Source organism: Rhodnius prolixus, unplaced genomic scaffold (genome assembly GCF_049639745.1).
Source record: "Rhodnius prolixus isolate KJV_2025 unplaced genomic scaffold, Rpr scaffold_2, whole genome shotgun sequence".
NCBI lineage: Eukaryota > Metazoa > Arthropoda > Insecta > Hemiptera > Reduviidae > Rhodnius > Rhodnius prolixus.
This window is the reverse complement of record NW_027411592.1, coordinates 25111632-25133080: the sequence shown is the minus strand read 5'-3', so window position 1 is coordinate 25133080 and position 21449 is coordinate 25111632. Positions and strand designations below refer to the sequence as shown.

General features: G+C 34.8%; 1 protein-coding gene, 1 long non-coding RNA gene and 1 other non-coding gene across 12 annotated transcripts in view; 1 reads left to right on the top strand and 2 right to left on the bottom strand.

Annotated features, from left to right (window-relative positions):
• LOC141449304 (uncharacterized) overlaps positions 1 to 21449 on the bottom strand; it is a 455386-nt gene that overhangs the window by 292483 nt on the left and 141454 nt on the right. Inside the window, exon 1 of one of the 3 annotated variants that reach the window (XM_074118588.1) lies at positions 8249 to 8266. The exons of the other annotated variants lie outside the window; for them this stretch is intronic. The gene's annotated coding sequence lies outside the window, so the exon portion shown is untranslated. Of the gene's footprint in view, positions 1 to 8248; positions 8267 to 21449 lie in introns of those variants that run through there. 3 annotated transcript variants of the gene reach the window in all.
• The window catches only part of LOC141449305 (uncharacterized), an 84103-nt gene that overhangs the window by 19678 nt on the left and 42976 nt on the right, over positions 1 to 21449 (top strand). The gene's annotated exons all lie outside the window — the stretch shown is intronic.
• LOC141450570 (U2 spliceosomal RNA) lies at positions 14692 to 14877 on the bottom strand. Its single transcript, XR_012456176.1, has one exon. It is a non-coding gene; the product is annotated as a U2 spliceosomal RNA (small nuclear RNA).

Sequence of the window (21449 nt, the reverse complement as noted above, 5' to 3'; positions counted from 1 at the left end):
AAACTCATGAAAATGAATCGACTTAAATGACAATACAAGGACATTTACCTGCCTGCAGTTAGTTCCTGTAGAAAAATATATCGATAAAAATTACTCTCATAATTTTTGTTTATATAAAACATATCGCCATCAATGGGAACAAACAAAGCAAACAAGGCCGACGAACAATGTTCTCCCAGCCTAGAAGTGTTTGTTCAACACACGAACAATCTCAAACACAGCAAACACTACATAATAACGAAGTTTACCAGCTACCGCTTTGCGAGGCACATTATTTATGTATGCATGTATATTGCATGAATCACACCATTTAACTTCGTTCAGTCGCTTTTTTTTTTTATTGTTATTTTAAAAGGATTCAAGGAGTAAATAATACTTAAAGAAAGGCAAAATAGTTTTAATTTGACTTCCAGGTTATTGTTCGTTTTGTTTAATGAAATTGGATCTAGCACAAATCTAGTGCTAGCGCAAAGTTATCTTAACTTCATCAAAGTGGCACTTTCATTGGCTGAATTGTTGGATATTATGAACGTTATATTGCGCGATATAAGAAATTAAAGCAATGAAATCGAACTTCACCGATAGAAATAATAACATTGTGATTTATTGGGCCTAAGCCATAAATTTTTAATTTTTGAAATAAAAGGACTACCTAATTCAAAAAAAAAAGTTCAAGATACAGAGAAGTCTACTGCCAGTGAGACGCAAACTAATCTTTTTAGGCTTCCTAATCTTTAATTCCATGATTTTTTTTTCCATTATCATTTTGACTTGTGACTATTTTTTTTCCTGGATTCGCTGATCGTTCATTTTAGTCATTATTTTCTAACATATTCCGCAGTTTTTCACTCTTAATGGCCGCCACAATGGTAGTAGCTCCACCTCTATCGCTGCAGTTTTTCCTAATGCCCCAAGAATCTAATTTGGAGAAGTATTGGACAAAACTGCAGAGAAACGATTGACATAACAGTTATCAATAGGATGAAAAAATAACTGCCAGTTTAGTCATAATAAACTTTATTATGCCGAGCTTTCGACCTAGAGACTAGGTCATCTTCAGGGATAATTTACAATGTACTATTTTACATCATTAAAGGGACTGTCAGTTCATGAAAAGACAAGACAGAAGACACATCAACCCTTTAATAATGTAAAATATCACATTTTTTTTAGAATAGAATAAATATTTATTACAATAAATATATACACAAAATAAATACAGAAGTGTAAATGTATTATACATTTCAACCTTCTTATCTAGTGAAGAAAGAGAAAAGTTAGGTGAGGAGGATTGGAATGCAGGGAAAAAAGGAGAGGAAAAACCTGCAGCTAGTGTAGAGAGTTAGAGTAGGATATGTTTTAGTCTTCTGGGTCTGTACGAGGGTCGTTTGAAAAGTCCGTGCAAAAATAAAAACTACTTAATTTTTTGGGGTAAACCTTTTTTATTTTTCAACATAGTCTCCTTTTAGGCTTATACACTTCATCCAACGCTGCTCTAGTTTGTTGATCCCTTCCGAATAATAGGATTTGTCCAAGTCTGAAAAATAGCCATTCGTTTCTGCAATCACCTTCTCGTTTGAATAAAATCTTTTTCCCGCCAGCCATTTCTTCATATTGGGGAACAAATAGTAGTCCGAGGGAGCCAAGTCTGGAGAATAGGGGGGATGTGAAACGAGTTGGAACCCTATTTCCATTAATTTTGCGACCACAACTGCTGAGGTGTGAGCTGGTGCGTTGTCGTGATGGAAAAGGACTTTTTTGTGGGCCAATCGTGGGCGTTTTTCTTGCAGCTCGGTTTTCAAACGGTCCAATAACGATGAATAATATGCACCTGTAATAGTTTTACCCTTTTCCAGATAGTCGATGAGGATTATTCCTTGCGAATCCCAAAAGACAGACGCCATAATCTTTCCGGCCGAAGGAACGGTCTTCGCCTTGGTAACCCATTGTTTAGATTGTTCTTTGGTCTCAGGAGTGTAGTGATGTATCCATGTTTCATCCACAGTGACGAAACGACGCTTAAAGTCCTGCGGATTCTTCTGGAACAGCTGCAAACCGTCCTTGCAACATTTCACACGATTTCCTTTTTGGTCAAGCGTGAGCAATCGCGGCACCCATCTTGCGGATAGTTTTGTCATGTCCAAATGTTGATGCAAAATATTATGTACCCGTTCATTCGAGATGCCCACAGCACTAGCAATCTCACGCACCTTCACTCTTCTGTCATCCATCACCATATCATGGATTTTATCAATGATTTCTGGAGTAGTAACCTCAACAGGGCGTCCAGAACGCTATGTCGCGGTATAGTGGATTGGGATGGCAGTCTAGGATGGAAAGGAGTTTGAGCAGACGATAGATATTACATTGTACATTAGCCCTGAAGATGACCTAGTCCCTAGGTCGAAAGCTCAGCATAATAAAAATATATCATGACTGAAACTGGCAGTTATTTTTTCATTCTAGTGAAACTTTAAATCAGTCACCAAAAATTATGAACAGTAATTGATAATTATCATTTACCTATTTCAGAAGCATTTCTCTGTAACAGAGCTTAATAGACAGGAGGAGTCACGTATGAATTAAATTAAATAATAAATAGTTTGTTTAAGGGCATGAACATTTACTAGATCGAGAGATAAGGAACTAAGTAAATTTAAGAGAAAGAGAATATGGCTAAACTGTAAATAACGGATAGAGTACGCAGACTAAATTGTCTCGGACATTATGGCAACTATAATGGTCCTTCGGGCAGCTGATCACTTTCTCATACACTCATTAGAGAGTGAGGGAAAACTACAAGTATATCTTCGTCCTTATCCTTTATCCACCTGAGTCTTCGCTTTTTCACAAGTTTGCGTGATTATTCTGCTAGTATTTATTTGTGAATACTGTCAAATTTCTTCTCTGCTTTTTCCGACAGAACTCAATTGTGCTAAACCACAGGAAATGAACTCTTTCTGTCTAAGAAGAAAATGTTTCAAGAAACTGAGGAAATAAAAACAGCAAAAATCTTCTCTAGGTGAAACATATTCACAAAAACAGTCAGAGAAAGAAACATAAAACAGACTGTCAGATTGAGGTACATACAGCTTCACGCTCATTGGTTATTCTAAGAAAATAAAAAATTCACTTTTTTTTTTGTATAAAAGAGATAGAAGCAAAAAAACAAAAAACAAAGATTACAATACGAATAATGCAAATACAGAAGGCAGTAATGTATGTTAAGATGGGGCGCGGTTGGAGATGAAAGAGCACCAAAGTAAGCTAAATATAGCGTATAACTGTTCACGGACAAAATTCAGTGTGAAACAGGTTAGACACGAAAAATACAGCACATAAAAGTTTTATTAGCTACTCCTTAAACAAGGGCTGCCAACCCTCCGTTCAGCCACACAACTTTTTCCCCAGTGCGGCCCCTCCGTCCTTCTTCAAAACGTTAGTCACACCCAATTTATCTACTTTACTTTATTAAAACTGTCCGGTAGGACAGTTGTATAAGGGTTGACCATCAAAAACTGCACGAAAAAGCGTAACGTTGAAAAACACCCAACTTTGACAATTTTTTTCTCTTTTTCTATAAAAGATAAAATTCCCAAATTTTCTTTAAAATAAAGGGCAAATCCTCCTTTATGACTGTAATTTTTTGCAACAACCCAGATCTAATAGGTTTTGAGAAAAAAGTTGCTGAAAATGAGCAAAAACGGCTTTTTCAAAAATTGTTGTTGTTCTTGTTCTTGTTGTTCTTCTTCTTCTTCTTGTTGTTGTTACCTTTTTTGTAAACAACGTAGCGCCTAAACGCGTGAACCGATTTTCATGAATGAGGTGTCATTCGATTCGGAATTTTATGTAGATGTGCCTTTTGGGGGTCTCGGCCCTGTACATTGAATGGGAGAGGAGTTAGCCCCCTTTATGTAAGGCCCCCTCCAAAATTATTATTACTAATTACTCTGTAAATCTTGGCCCGATTTTGATAAAATTTGGTAGGATGATAGGGTTAGGGCTCCCCTACCTAACAATAAAGCGACGATCTGCTCTTACACTTGTTAAGGGGAAGTATAGCAATCGTTTCAAATTATCGACACGTGAACCGATTTTCATGAATGAAGTGTCATTCGAATCGAAATTTTGTACAGATTTGTACTTTAAAAGTCTCGACGCTATGCCTCATAAGGAGGGGAGTTCGCCCCACCCAAATAAGGCCCTTTCTGAAACTATTATTACCAATATTTCTACAAAGCTTAGTCCGATTTTGATAAAATTTAGCACGAAGAAGTGATTAAAGCTCCTCTATGTGGCTGTGAAGTGCCATCATGCTCTTACACCTACTAAGAGGAAGTACTGCAATCGTTAAAATTATCAATGAGTGAACCGATTTACATCAATGAATTGTCGTTCGATTCAAAATCTTTGCCTTTTAGGGAGAAGTACTGTAATCGCAGTTTATTTTTCTTGCTCCTCTTAAAAGGAAGTACTGAAATCGCAGTTTAATTTTGCTATTTACGTACAAATACCTTCCTATTTTATTCAAAACGCTTTCTCAAAAAAATGGTTATTGAGGATGGTTTGGGGACCGTAACTATAATCATTCTTTAAAAAGATCTCTCCAGTGGTAGTTACGGTTCCGATTTAACACCTTATCAGGTTATAATGATAGAATACCTTATTCCAAATTTTAAAAAATCTGTAAAGCAGACGTAACTTTGCAAATAGACAAAAAGGAAAATCTATCCAAAAGGTACAAAAATCTCCTTAACAAAAACTTACAGTTTTAAAAGTTAAGTATAAGGGTTGATTAAACGCCAAAAGGTACACAAATCAGCAGTTCCCAACATTTCATTAATACTTCATTGATATAATTTAAGTAATTTTACTGCATTAACTTTTCCTTCACATTTTTTAGAATTTATTAGATGTCACAGACCCTTATGCTGGCCAGTTCATTCATAATATTTTTTTATTATAATTATGATAAAATGAGTGATGAATTATTCTGAGTAGTCACATATACATGCATGTTAAAGTAGAAAAAAACAAAGTTAGAGTCGGCCACTTTTTAAATTTCAATCACGGAGGATTCAAAACAATATTTCAGTCTTAAATTCGTCTTACCGAAATATTCGTGAGCACAAATAACATACATTTAATAACAAGTAGATTATTCAACAATATTTACTCATTTCTCAATTGTAATTTAATTTAGTCCCCCTAATTTTACTTATGGTAAAATACTGGAATAATTAGCTGTCCTAAAAATATGCATATCTTTATTTTCTTTATTTTATATTACATATATATAACATTGTGGGAAGAACACCTAGATTGAGAATGTAATTGAAGAAAACTATATTATTTGCGATAAAGCCAGATTATTTATTACTTATTATTACAAACGTTTGACTACAACATAAAATAACAATTACTTTAATCGAAGAATGAACTTAAACCAATGATTTTTATTTAAAAATAAAAATAAATGCATAAAATTATTGATGTAAAAAAAGTTTATGAATTTTTTAGCCTCTTATTTTTTTTATATTTTTTATAACGTTTTCTTTTTCACCTGTGATTAATAGTTTGATTATTATAGATAAATAGATATTACAGTCAATCTAAGTTAAATGGTGTGCTACTTGAGTAAATATTTTGTAGACGAAAATGGCCAGCATAAGGGTCTGTGACATCTAATAAATTCTAAAAAATGTGAAGGAAAAGTTAATGCAGTAAAATTACTTAAATTATATCAATGAAGTATTAATGAAATGTTGGGAACTGCTGATTTGTGTACCTTTTGGCGTTTAATCAACCCTTATACTTAACTTTTAAAACTGTAAGTTTTTGTTAAGGATATAACACCAAGTTGTCTTTTATCTTTTATTTCTCCTATTTATGCATTATTCCTTTTTCTTTAACAATATGCTCTCTAACCTAGAATTTATTTTGTTTTCAGTAACGTTACAAGTCAACAATGTAATTTTTGAGGGTAATTTAGTTACTATACTCCTTAACAAAAACTTACAGTTTCAAATGTTAAGTATAAGGGTTGATTAAACGCCAAAAGGTACACAAATCAGCGTGTACCCAACATTTCATTAATACTTCATTAATAGTCAAGTAATTCTACTGCATTAATTTTCATTAATAAGTTATTTTTTAGAATTTATTAGATGTCACAGACCCTTATGCTGGCCATTTTCGTCTACAAAATATAATATGTTCAAGTAGCACTGTAGATTGACTGTAATATCTAGTTATTTATAATAATCAAACTATTAATTACAGGTTAAAAAGAAAAACGTTACAAAAAATAAAAAAAAATTATGAGGCTAAAAAATTCAAAACTTTTTTTTATAAAAAACTTACACCAATGATTTTGTTTATTTCATTTATTTATTTTTATTTTTAAATAAAAATCGTCGGTTTAAGTTCATTCTTCGATTAAAGCAATTGTTATTTTATGAAGTAGTCAAACGTTTATAATAATAGGTAATAATTAATCTGGCTTTATCGCAAATAATATAGTTTTCTTCAATTACATTCTCCATCTAGGTGTTCATCCCACAATGTTGTATATATGTAATATCGGTAAGACGAATTCAAGACAGTAGCCGACTCTAACTTTGTCTTTTTCTACTTTAACATGCATGTACATATATATGTGATTTATCATAATTATAACAAAAAATATTATAAATGAAGTGGCCAGCATAAGGGTCTGTGACATCTAATAAATTCTAAAAAATAACTTATTAATGAAAATTAATGCAGTAGAATTACTTGACTATTAATGAAGTATTAATGAAATGTTGGGTACACGCTGATTTGTGTACCTTTTGGCGTTTAATCAACCCTTATACTTAACATTTGAAACTGTAAGTTTTTGTTAAGGAGATTTTTGTACCTTTTGGATAGATTTTCCTTTTTGTCTAGTTTACAAAGTTACATATCTTCTTTACAGATTTTTTTAAAATTTGGAATAAGCAATTCTATCATTATAATCTGATAAGGTGTTAAGTCGGAACCGTAACTACAACTGGAGAGATCTTTTTAAAGAATGATTATAGTTGCGTTCCCCCAAACCATCCTCAACAACAACTTTTTTGAAAAAGCGTTTTGAATAACATAGGAAGGTATTTGTACGTAAATAGCAAAATTAAACTGCGATTTTAGTACTTCCTTTTAAGAGGAGTAAGAAAAATAAACTACGATTGCAGTACTTCTCCCTAAAAGGCAAAGAGGCAAAGATTTTTTAATCGAACGACAATTCATTGATTTAAATAGGTTCACTCATTGATAATTTAAACGATTGCAGTACTTCCTCTTAGTAGGTGCAAGAGCATCAGCAACGTAGAGGAGCTTTAACCACTTATTCGAGCTGAATTTTATCAAAATCGGATTTAGCGTTATAGAAATATTGGTAATAATAGTTTTAGAAAGGGCCTTATTTGGGTGGGGCAAACTCCCCTCCTTATGAGGCACGGCGTCGAGACTTTTAAAGTGCAAATCTGTACAAAATTTCGATTCGAATGACACTTCATTCATGAAAATCGGTTCACGTGTCGATAATTTAAAACGATTGCTATACTTCCCCTTAACAAGTGTAAGAGCTGATCGCCGCTTTAATGTTACGTAGGGGAGCCCTAACCCTATCATCCTACCAAATTTTATCAAAATCAGGCAAGATTTACAGAGAAATTAGAAATAATAATTTGGGTGGGGGCCTTACATTAAGGGGGCTAACTCCTCTCTTGTTTAATGTACAGCGACGAGACCCCCAAAAGGCACATCTACATAAAATTCCGAATCGAATGACACCTCATTCATGAAAATCGGTTCACGCGTTTAGGCGCTACGTTGTTTACAAAAAAGGTAACAACAAGAACAACAAGAACAACAAGAACAACAAGAACAACAAGAACAAGAACAAGAACATTTTTCGAAAAAGCGGTTTTTGCTCATTTTTGGCAACTTTTTTCTCGAAACCTATTAGATCTGGGTTGTTGCAAAAAAATTACAGTTATAAAGGAGGGTTTGCCCTATATTTTAAAGAAAATTTGGGAATTTTATCTTTTATAGAAAAAGAGAAAAAAATTGTCAAATTTGGGTGTTTTTCAACGTTACGCTTTTTCGTGCAGTTTTTGACGATCAACCCTTATACAACTGTCCTACCGGACAGTTTTAATTTTAATCTTACCCAAAGCGTATCGTTAAATTTGTAATCCCTCGTTTTGTTCTCTTTGTTACTTACCTGGATTCCCGTTTACAGCAACAATTTCAAGGATTAGGGAAGGTGGGGGAATATAGCGCATCGGGTAATATCGCGCAGATGAGATTTGAGAAAACTGTTTGTGTGAAGATAGTAAACATAGTGCTTCTACCTAGGAGTCAAAAAATGAGGTAGAACAACTCAACTCCCGTCAACATATCAACACACAGCGTATGAAACCGTTTCGTCAAGTTTTATTATAAATTTTTGCACGTCTTCTTTTCACGGTGAGGTCTGTCATAAATATTTTTCGTTTTCATTAGCTGGCTAGTTTTATTAGTAGATAGCCTAGCTCTAAGTTCCAGTCAAGTATTTCTATTTTAAACAAATTTTGTATTTAATATGGCTTCCTTTTAGGAATAGCGCTATCCGGGGCAATATCGCGCATTAATCGCGAAAATTGTCAGCACTTCAGTTTTTGTCAGACTTTTCTCGGTATTCATGACTTTTTTTGAGTTTTCTTTTATTTATATGCTGATTTAAATAATGTGCACACTAACTTCAAGTTAAGTTTTGATATTTTTCAATAATTACCTTGGTTTCAACTTGTTTTCAAACACGTGTAATGTTTAACATTCATATTGTTTATTATTAAGTATTTATGTTTGTATTAACAGTAAAAATTTTAAAATCGGTTAGTTAAATTGCTTCCCCACTGTAATTATAGCTGATAAATTAAACGAACTTTTTGAAGTATCAGGTGCGCGGTATTACCCTGTATGTGGGGAAATACCGCGCAAACGCACTATTTTAGTTATTCATTTTTTATTACTGTTCAGGATTATTAATAATGTTGATATACCACCCAGCGTTAAAATACATGCTACTTTTCTGATTGGCACTTGCAATAAAGTAATCAAGCCAATACAACAAGAAATACAGCGGTTTCCCCTTAAGTGCGTGATATTCCCCCACCTTCCCCTACCGCATATATTATATATATTCTTTAAAAATAAATAAATAGTGGAGATGAACATATTATAAAAAAATGAATGGTAAATGAGGTCTTGAAGCCGTAATCTCGCAATGTAAGCCAAGTGCGATGATTATCAATATCTTATATACATATAATACATTTTAATGTTACACACATGTATGATGTCAGACTGTATGAATTCTGTTCGAAAACAACTAATAAATGAGCTAACTAGATGATAATGCTGAAAATGAAGATGTGACGGCTAGCTGAGAATAGACGAACCGGCTAGACATATGGTCAGCTCTGCGCTAATGTACAAGTTCTGGTGTGTACATAGCGAGCTCAGGGGTGAGTCTATGTTTGCGTAGGAGGGTGGAGGAGGGGCTTTAAGAGCTTGGCGGCGCCCGCAACAAGATTTAACAAAAGTTTCCTTTCACGCAAACTTTTCCAATCTCTCACAGCATCCACACCCACGTGTGGACCACAGTGTCCTTGCCGACTTCTAAATCAAATATATGCATCAGTCCCTCCCCCCCTCGCTGGCTGGCTAACAGTATCAACAACTTGTAGTAGGAGCTACCCATCTGCTGCGGCTTCTACACAGATGAAGGCACTAATGCTCTGCTCTCTACTCAATTCAGTTAAAAGTTAATACATCTAATATACTGCAGAAACTCATCTATTTTCTGCTTTACAACTTCTTCCAACGTTAAAGAATCGAATCTTCTAAAGAAGAGGTTGGGCAAATGCCACCGCTGACAAGGATAAACCATAACCATAATGAACCGGACCAAAAATAGAATAATAACAATTACCATTAAATTTTATAGTTTAAAATATTCATTTTGGTAACATTTAATAAATACTTTGAGACATTTCGAGGGGATACTGGTTATTTAGTCACAGATTTTCTACATTACTTGTTTATTTTAAGTTTAAATAATAAGCTTAATTTTAATAGTAAAAAAATATTTAATACTCAAGCCAGGTTTAGAAGTGGAAGAACCATTCCTAAAAGGCGTCAAGACATAGCAAAAGTTTCAAGCTCGAACAATAAGTTCTATACAGCAATAAAGAGCTCAAGATTATTTTCATTATTTTAAAATATCCATACTTTGTGTTTCTGGAGGTCACAATTCACAATTTTTAATTTAAAGCTGTTATTAAGAACAAGTAAGTGCGCTGAGTAACTAGTATTATCTAATTTTTCATGTAATGACTTTCTAATAAATAAAAAATAAAGTAATAAACATTAACTATTAGTAAGCAACTCAATTATTTAAGCTCCTAAAAACAACAACAAAATTTTTTTTGAAATCGGTTAGGTTTTTCAAAAGTTATGGTAATTTAAAATATGAAAAACAAATTTCAGTTTACTTGCAGCAGCACTTATGGTGGCGAAGTCAAGATCTAGGCAGGCTAGAGTTACTCGACGTTTCAGATCATCGACTAAAGCCACGGGATTAAGGTTACTGTACACTTTATTTTTTAGATATCCCCACAAAAAAATAGTCCATTGGGGTCAAGTCTGGAGATCGAGGTGGCCATTGGATGGGACAATGAGTCCCTAAGCACTTTTCATGGAAATTTCTGTCCAGGTAACCTCGAACCACTCTCGCATTATGTGCTGGGCAACCATCTTGTTGAAAATACATATCTAGCCGACGTTGTAGATGAACATCTTCAAGCAGAACTGGCAAAATGTCTCTTAAAAAAAAGTTAGATACCTTTCACCAGTTAAGTTCTCTCTGTAGAAGTATGGGCCGATTAGTTGATTTCCTAAAACTCTACACCTAACGTTTGTAGAAAAAAACAACCTGAACGTCGAATAACTCTAGCCTGCCTAGATCTTGACTTTGCCACCATAAGTGCTGCTACAACCAAAGCGTGGGAGTCCAGAGTTTTGGCTTGCCTATCCGTTGAGTGTGCCCAGTTTGAACAGATTCTTTAAAAAAAATAACGTAATTTTGACAATAAACTGAAATTTGTTTTTCATGTTTTAAATTACTATAACTTTTGAAAAACCTAACCGATTTCAAAACTTGTTTTTTTGTTTTTATTAGGAGCTCAAAAACTATAAAAATATGCAAAAAAAAAATATAACGTTCCATTTGAAAAACAAAAGTTGGATGCTGTATCTCGAGATACAAGGGTTTAAAAAAATGGGCCAATCACTGAAAATAAACTAGACTAAAAATGATTAAATACTTGTTTTTTATTTTTTCGAAATTTCCCGACATTAAAAAAAAAGTGGGTGGAGCATATAGCCCTGGTCACCCTGTAGGTATATATATACATGCATGTGCGCCAAGGGCGTGATTGGAGTGAACGACGACCATCCAGTGATGGAAGCCGTTAGTTCGCCAGATTTGCAAGCTTACACAGCAACCATCCTAGGAGGTCGACGTTGTGTTGAGATGGTCGCGTGGCCACCGCCGCTTTAGTCTGCGTTGAGGATTAGAAGGAAGTGTTGTGGTAGACATGTTGTGGATCAGAGGTTTGTAGTGATTGTGTAGATTTGAATGGAGTTTTGTGTAACGAGATTGGGCTATTTCAGAGACGAGAGGAATATTTAGATCAGAGTGTATAGTATGATTGGAGACGTAGAAGGGAGCGTTAACTATTGTTCTGAGAATTTTAGACTCTAAGTTTAAATTTGAATTAAAAATGTATTGATTACCTAAAATGATAATTTAAATAATGACAAATCATTATAGGGTTAGAATTCCATTTGAAGCTCTTAAATTAAACCATTTCATAAAACTGAAATTGATAAAAAAACAAAACACACGCAAAAAAATTTAAACTAAGTAGAGATTCAATGGATAAAATTGTTCGCTTCACTTTAGAGAGAGATGATAAAACGGTACCAATAATGCAGACAAGTTGAAATAACAGAATTTTTCCGAGTGATCGACTGTAAAATTATTCTACAAATTTTCTTTTTGACCATTGGTCCGTTATAATATTAACTCATTGTTTGTTCCTTTCTTCATTTTATTTCTCTTTAAAAAAAAAGAAAACAGAAATAATATTTAAACAATTTTTTCAGCTAATAAAAATAAATTCACCAATGAAAATTGTTCCTTCTATTTACTATTTCTATAGCCGGTAGAATTAAATTCTATAAAATTCAGTCAATCTAGAACGATCAATACTGAGGCTGTTTATTGCTTTAATATGTAGGCCTTATGTTTTAAAATATCTGTAAGCAAAAAATCAGACATATATTTCTTTAATCTCGCCTGTAATCTAGAAAAACAGATATTATTTCGAATAAACTCTTGTACTCTCTTGGTTTGCTTCTGTGAGGTTAGTAAATTTTCTTTTGCAAAATTTTCTACAATAGTTAGCAGCCAAATTGTTGTAAAATGTGTGTTGTTCAATAAGATGTTCAAGTTGTTCCCTGAATTTTGGTGTTTGGCAAAACATTCTCGAGGAATTTACTGTCCATCTAGTTCTCGGAAAGAAGAAGTGAACGAATTCGTGATTCCTTCTTTACTTGCAAGGTTGACGCATCATTAAATTTTCAAATGGTTTTCTTATATCAACCGGGATTGGCGTTTCCCTTGAATCAAGCACTGATTGTCTCAAGACTTGGCAGATAATTCACGCCTCAAACACGAGAAGTGCATGTTATATAGGTTTCTTTAAGATAACTCTTGATAGCAAGTTCACCGGCTCTACTCTACTCTATTGCTTTCACCATTATAAAATAATGGTTTTATAAACCAGTATTTTCCAAATTTTACGTAGGATACGCTCCCTAGGAACGCGAGACAATTGCAAGGGAGGCCTAACAAGTGCACAGCGTGATATAAGAATGGCTATGGTTAACGTGAATATACTGTAACGTGGGATGTTCTCCTTGCATATATTCCTCATCGCACAACGGGCTAATGGACCAATCAACTACACCTTGGAGATGATGATGATGCTGGAGAAAGACATGACCAATGATGGATCCAAAGCATGCTACTGGCAGGGCCAATTGGAAACCTTTCTTTGGGGTAAGAACAGTCCAAGCTTACACAAGCAGTGCCTTCTTCTCATTTCCTCAAGCAAACTTGCCCTCCTAACGGAGGCGGCAATACTCTTGGCGTACGTCAGAGACTTAGAAGATTTAAGGGTGGGGCAGCTCCAATCCGCGACAATTGCTCCGCCTGCTTGTTACCATATAACCCATGATTGTGATAACAAACACACTGCAAGTCTTGGCGATATGTGCTAGCTCATAGCAGCACTTACCAATTATGCAATTGCCAGAAATCGCAATTAATGATGCTTTTGTGTCGGATAATACTGCTATTTTGTTACTGTAATGTAAGAAATAAGAAACGTTGACGATAGTTTGTCATGAGGACTTCCCATTTCCAAGAAAAGAGACCATACAAATTGCAAAAATTACTGACTCGAATAGACTAACTCGAATAGACTAACTCGAATAGACTAACTCGAATACTAGACCACATACTCAGAAATAAAATAGAAAATTTATGTAGTACGCCTATAGAACAAAGCATTTTCACAACTGGACGCTCATGTCCGGATAACATCTTAGTGGTCACACAAGTGTCCGAGAAAAGGTGGGTACGGAGCAGAAAGACCCAATCTGCCTTCAGAGATCTGGCCAAAGCATACGACACAGTACCAAGAAAATGCCTCTGGATGGCCGTTAAGAAGAAAGAGATTTGAAATCCCACAATTAAGATCCTAAAGCTGTTATAGGGAATTGAAATTATGACCGCAAAGGTGGGTAGAGAATATTTTATGACTTTTATCCCACAAATGGGCTCAAACAAGGATGTTGCACAGCTTCCACAATCTTTAAAATTTCCATGGATAATTAAATAATTATAGCATTTAATTTTTATGATCTATTTCCATAAGAATGGACTTTCACACAATGATATAGACTCGCTTGTGTCGGATAGAAAGTGGATGGAAAACTACAAGAATGCTGAATTCCATATTGTGAAAGTCGCATATATTAAAAAGAAAATCATAAAAAAAAAAAAATTATCTTTTTCATTGTGGAGAGTATGCGGCGGGCACGATAGCCGAGAGGTTAGAAGCGAGTCCCGCAAAGCTAACTTGTATTGAGGCACTGGGTTCGATTCCTGGTCTTTGGATTTTATTTAATTGTTAATAATAAAAAGAATTTAGAGTAAATTATGTTTGCGACACCTGATCGTAGCAGTATGTTAAGCCAACATGGAAAAATAGGAATTACTGTATAAACACAATTATTATCGTTGAAAATATAGGTCCAGATGGATATATCTTTGATTGTACCGATCGTACAACGCGTTCATTGCATCCTTGACTGGTTTCGAACTTACACCCAACATCAGATCAATCAGTTTGGTGGGGAGATTTGGACTTCACTTATGTTTCCGCCACGCACTACACTGGCTAAAAGTCCAAAACCGATCAGGGATACAGCAAAGATGAATGCAACAAAAAATCAAAGACAATTTTATCCTTGAGCGTTGGTGAGAGAACTGTCTACTTTATCGTTCTGAAAGTAGAAAACATCCAGCGATGACTTCCAGCGTAAGTACGCAAAATTGTCATTACAACTACTAAATCAGAAGGCAACAGTCAATGTTTAGCCGCTTTCTACGCACAATTAAGCTGATAAGAACAGATGCTGCACCCTTTGATCTTAGCCAAAAGGCGGAGAAGCGATGACAGTTATCATGTCAAGATAACTACAATGCTATTTCAGACATAAATAGTAGAGCTGTATTCATGAAATTAGGAGGTGAACGTCTATATTTGAACTTTAAGCCTTGTGTTCAAGGGAGAATACATCTGTGTTTATCTAGGAAGGGGATATGTTTCACTTCCTTGGTCGTTGTCCTATTTTTGGCTACATGCGGAAGAATTACTTCAATTCAGAAATGCACTTCAATATCAGATGCAGGTATGACAGGTTTGCTGAATGATTCTGATTGGTGCAGCAAACAAGCATTGGCGTATCCTGAGAATTTCTCGTCCATTAAATCTAGACTTCCGCTATCTTTTTCACTTAAAGTTTTGATGTAATAGTTTCCTAAACATTTTGTCCTGATATTATGTTTATATCTAGTATTTTACGTTGTATGATGAAAGTGTACAATTTAAGTTAATAAACCTGTTTTCTTGATCGACGGCTTTTGCCATTTTCAGGAATTTACTTGTGTTAAGAATAATTAAACATTTCTTTATTTCAATAAAATTATTTATCCATCTATCCAATTCACGTCGCATCCCAATTCTAATTGAAATTTCTTTGCCGATGTTCCCCGTTATGCTATTCGGGGAATATGTTCCTTTCGCGTCCTCTTAGATACTAATCACAGTTATATGAATAAATTCCCTTCAGGTTTTACCATTTATGTAAATCCTCTTCCTGAAAACCCAAGAAGTCGTTTGAAGAGTACTTGTTCTCGAGACCAAAGCAAGACACTAATTCGCTAAAAGCACAAGTAGTATGTTTTTTCATGTTTAGGTTCCTTTCGCTAGTTGTAATGTAAAATTAAAAATAAATAAAAGAGAAAACAAAAAGAAAAAAGAACCTCGATCTAATTAAAATGGTCTGTTCTTTACAAACAAAAAAAAGGTCTAAATTTCGAAACGACAAGCAGCTAAATAATGCCCTTACGCAAAGACTAATCAATAGAGTTGTTTCAACTACACTGGTTGGTTTAATCCAGCATGTTGTACATGTCCTGTAAAGAGATTTTATTTGAATCAAAAAGGCTAAATAACCTGTTTAAGCCATGCACTTACTTTTACTGTCACATACTTTAGCCAAGGCGTACATGGCGTATAGCGCATTAGCGAATTCATAAATATTATTTTAAACAATAAAATATTTTATACTATCCCATTAATAGTCTTATGATTTTTACATTATGTTAGTAAATTATTTAATATAGTCAGTTTAAAGATTTTTCAGGTCAGGAGTTCACTGATGGAATATAAATCATAGGATTATTTAATCTCAGAACAATTATTCGATTCTTGTTACTATCGTTGCTTCTGTTAATGGAGTTTCAGCAAAAACCTGAAAATATCAAAGCAATAACTCAGTTTTCGCGACATTCCCGTTAATGGTTGTAATGGTTTTTACCAACTAAAAGTCTACTTTTGTTTGGAATATTGTTCCACTAATTTTTTTTTTTGTTTTGTTCTGGTGATAATAGCCACATTAAAGGCCAGTATATTAAGGAACAGTATTCAGTATGAGTTTAAACCCGAATGCTGGTTTAAATCGTTAGGGATGGAATCGATTCATTGGATAGCATGTACTGGAATCCAACACGGAGATCCCGGATTCGAATCCAGCCTACTAGCCCTTAGATTTTCTCTTCTTTGGAGCTTCTTGCAGCTCACTGACCGGTGATGGACAGTGTTGTCTGTAACGAGAGAACACTGTGCCCTGAAGAAATTCTCCAGGCGCCATAAAAAAATCACCTTAAAATTTAAAAAATAGAATTAAGCTTCAACTTTTTCCTGTCTTGCAGTACACTTGCTCACAGATATATAATCAAAGCAAAAACATAAAAGATCTACTTTATTTTAAGATTCGGTAGAATAGAGCTTAATTATTTGAACGAATCAATCACCTATTGGGATATGAAAATAGAGAATAAAGTAATAATTGAACATTAGGTAACGGCAAACTTAAGACGATAAGTACATGTCAAAAAGATCTATAAAAACTGCTCTGGAGTAAATGCTATTAAATAACTTAGAGCAATATAAAAATGTGTTCTGGCTAACTGGCAATAAATATAACTGCGGCCCGTCTGGATTAGAATCCTCTCCATGAATGAAGTCAGGTTACCCAATAGAGCTTAAGTAGGTTGAAAGCCATGTAGTTACGTCCTGTAGTTTACGATACCACGATAAAAGGGTCTTCTATGTGGAGGAGTGAGTTAAGAGTAGTTTTGTTGTCATAAAATTATGAAGCCTACCCAGGTAAAACAGGCACGCTAAGCTATCGCCCATGAGGCCTTAAAATATCTATTTTTTTTTTTATTTTTTTTTTTTTTCTGGCGGGCCAAATTAGGTGTCGAGAGTTACAGCAATGTTCACACGAGCCTGACACCTCAAGCTGACTCCGCAGAATTACATTAATAAATACACTTATTTTTCCCACATTACTCTCTTATGCTCTTATGCCGCTTATGCTCATGTTCTGATGTTCTCTTAATATTTTTACACGCTCTCCTGCAATTGTATTCATGTCAAACCCTCCGAGCTGTTAACATCTAATTTTGCTGTTAAATAAATTTTTTTAAAAAGCTCTTCTCTCTTTCAAATATCATAACTGAGGACGTAGGCGATTAGCAAACATATTAATTTCTCATAATAACCAATAAATAAAATCCAAGGCCTAGAACAGGAATCGAACCCAGTACCACAATACATCTTAGCTTTGCGGGCCACCTTAAAACACATAGTTTCGAAAAACACAAATTCGAAAATCTGCATTAGGACAATACTTAGGCATTGGGCACACAGATTTTGACACACACATTGACACCATAAGCCACTCCCTCACCAATAAAAGTACACTTATCTAGTACATAAAATGGTGCTCTTTCACTTTCATTCAATGATCCCGATTTTACTTTCCTGTACTTTAGGAAAAATTTCGTTAACTTTTTTGATTCTGCATTACATTAGTGATATAAGTGTAATAATTACAATGAAATTTTCAGTCTCCTGCGGTAAATACGCACTATTAAGTAAACAGTTGGGAGGTATAATAAGATTTATTTGAGATTTACTGTTATTAGTTAGTTATCTTTAATACATTTTATTCCTTGTAGCATTAAGCCTTGGGCACACAGAAAGCGGACTTTAGCGGCGGGCAGCGATCCAGCGGTCGTCTCGGTGGTCTGCTATTTGGGGACATCACACTGGACACGATTCTTTTGTTAGGGCGGTCCATTTTTGTAGCTTTCTTCTTGAGAAGTAGTAGTGCGTTTTTTTATACATTGAGTATGAGCTTGGACGAAGAACAACTCCTTCTGCTATTAGCGTTGCACAGCAAAAAGAAGAAAAGACAAAGTTGGGTGCAGAAGAAAGAGAACAATTAGGGGAATAGCACCGTTTATGTATCGAACTGGAGTCACATGAAGATAGGTTTTTTAAACATTTTTATAATATCTGTGTGAATTGTCAATCAAACATTTTCTATAAAAAGTTCAAGTTCTTTACTCATTTTTGATCAAAGGTGGCAAGGCGGTCTCGATGAAATCTTTGTGTAATACAGTTAGACCGCCTGACCGCCTCGGTCGGAAATCGTTGCAATTGTTGCATCTTCTCAGTTAAACAGAACGAGGTCTACCGCGTCTAGTCTTTGTCACGTCGACAAGCGATCTGGTAGTACTAAATTACAGATTTCAACGTTACCGCCTTGCCACCTAGTAATACGAAATAAAGATTCCAATGTTAAGAAACTTTATTACTCATTTTTTATTTCATTTTCGCGACATACGAAAATAGTGGAGGAACCTATCTTCATGTGACTCCAGTTCGATACATAGGCGGTGGTATTCTCCTAATTGTTCTCTCTTCTTATTGATTTCTTGCACCCAACTTCGTCTTTTCTTCTTTTTGCTTTGCGAAGCTAAAAGCGGAAGGAGGTGTTCTTCGTCCAAGCTCACACTCAATATATAAAAATTAAAACAAAGAACAAGAAAATGCACTACTAATTCTCAAGAAGAAAGCGTCCAAACTGGACTGCTTTAACAAAAGAATCGCGTCCTGTGTGACGTCTCCATGTTGCAGACCGCCGCGACGGCCGCTAGATCGCAGCCCGCCGTGACAGACCGTTTTCTGTGTGCCCTAAGTCTTAGTCTTTACTTGAAGTAAACAGGTAGATTTGTTAAGGAAAATAGTCATTCACTTTAAAACTCGCGATTATGTAAGAGGAACAAAATCAGAGTCGAGTGAGAAGGTGGTGGTAATTTGAAGCTTTGGAAGAAAGGAAATGAAACAGTATTAAAGGATGAAGCAGAGAAACAAATCAATTAAATCAACTTTTTGTTTGCTTCAAAGTAAAACTATGATGATGAACGGCCAGAGTTATGTTTTATTGAAGGGAGCGGTGAGCTCGTCTGATTACGCCTCTCAATCTGCTTTCGTGATCAAAAATAATAAAAAAAGTTTTCGATCAGAATTCCACACTGTTCTGCTCTTGTAGACTGGAATCTCCGATTCTCGTGGAATGTATCGGCCATTTGAAATACGTGCGTCAGTCCATGTTATTCATTTCCATTCTCATTCCCACTCTGTCCGCCCTACTAACTTTCTGCACAGCGAATGTAGCCCCGGTAAATAGCTTAATCATACTTCTGAATGTTAAACGTAGTTTTACAAATAAGCAACAGTACTTGCAATTGGTTATGATTTACGCTGGAATAAATAACAATTACAGCAACTAGTTAACAGTTTCCTATTCGAGATCCTTAGAGTTCTATCAGTTCGTGCTCAACATGTAGAACCAAATGAATGAACAGTTTCAAGCAAGAGCTCAACCAGTTGGGAAAAATTTTTTTCATCATAAGAAGAACGTCAAACAACCCTTAAAAAAACAGAAAAAGAACCTGCAGCATTCTGGGATTGCAGAAATTAGTTCTAGGCATTTTCAAAATAACTCTAGAAATGCTCTGGTTACCATAGCGCAATTTGGTATTTCGAGACATACACGGTAATGGATTTGTAAATGAATGTAACCTTTTGTAATAAGCCATACCTTACACTCTTCTGTTGGAGGTAAAGTGCAATCCGCAAATAGCAAAAGACAATTTCCTTAAGCCAAAGTCATCCTCGCGAAGTAATCGCTGATTTCTTTTCCTGGTTTGGCCTCAACTCGTTTTATTCTACCTCTTTTTAATCTTTTGTGAAATTATCGCTTCCTCTTTCTTTTTCAATTACATCTTTATTTCCAATAGTTCAATTTCAGGGTCTTGTTTTGTATCCATTTGTATCATAAAAAAACCTTCTTCGTTCATAAGCGACAAGGCAGTTATCATCAGAATGATAATCTCGAACGTACATCAGTAATGGAATTGAGAGCTGTAACCCTGGAGACTATCGCTACCAGATACCCTTCACCACCCTGGACGCATATACAGGCTGGCCAGAGTTATATGCTCCACCCACTTTTTTTTTTAACGGTGGGAAATTTCCTAAAACTCCACACCAATCGTTTGTAGAAAAAACAACCTGAACGTTGAATAACTCTAGCCTGCCTAGATCTTGACTTCGCCACCATAAATGCTGCTACAAACAGAGCGTGGGAGTCCAGAGTTTTTGCTTGCCTATCCGTTGATAGTGCCCAGTTTGAACAGATTCTTTGAAAAAAAATAACGTAATTTTGACAATAAACTGAAATTTGTTTTTCATATTTTAAATTACCATAACTTTTGAAAAACCTAACCGATTTCAAAAATTATTTTTTTGTTTTTTTAGGGGCTAAAATTCTATAAAAATATGCACAAAAAAAATATAACGTTCCATTTGAAAAGCAAAAGTTGGATGCTGTATCTCGAGACACAGGGGTTTAAAAAAATGGGTCAATCACTGAAAATAAACTAGACTAAAAATGATTAAATACGTGTTTTTTATTTTTTCGAAATTTCCCGTCGTTTAAAAAAAAAGTGGGTGGAGCATATAACTTTGGTCACCCTGTATAGCAAAAGACAATAATTTCCTTAAGCCAAAGTCATCCCCGCGAAGTAATCGCTGATTTCTTTGCCTGGTTTGGCTTCAACATCATCTTCCTTTTATTCTTCCTCTTTTTAATCTTTGTGAAATTATCGCTTCCTCTTTCTTTTTCAATTATTTCCAATAGTTCAATTTCAGGGTCTTCTTTTGTATCCATTTGTATAATAAACAAAACTTCTTTGTTCATGAGCGACAAGGCAGTTATCATCAGAATGATAATCTCGAACGTAACAAGACATAAATCAGTTAGTCGATCTCGGAAAATGAGCATTATTGATTACTAGCAAAGTCATAGGTGCACCCTTTAGATAGCAATTATAACGTCCCTAGAAATAAATCAAATTATTCTCATTACACATTAAATGAACGTAACACTTAATTGAACAATTTAGGCAAACAAGAAGTAAATTAACTTAAATGAATAAATTATTTATAAAAGTGGATTGGGCAACACTAGAGGTTATTTCTAAGAAGCAAGTCGTAATGAACAAAAGAGCGAACTGTTCTCTGTGTAAAGTAATGCGAACAGAG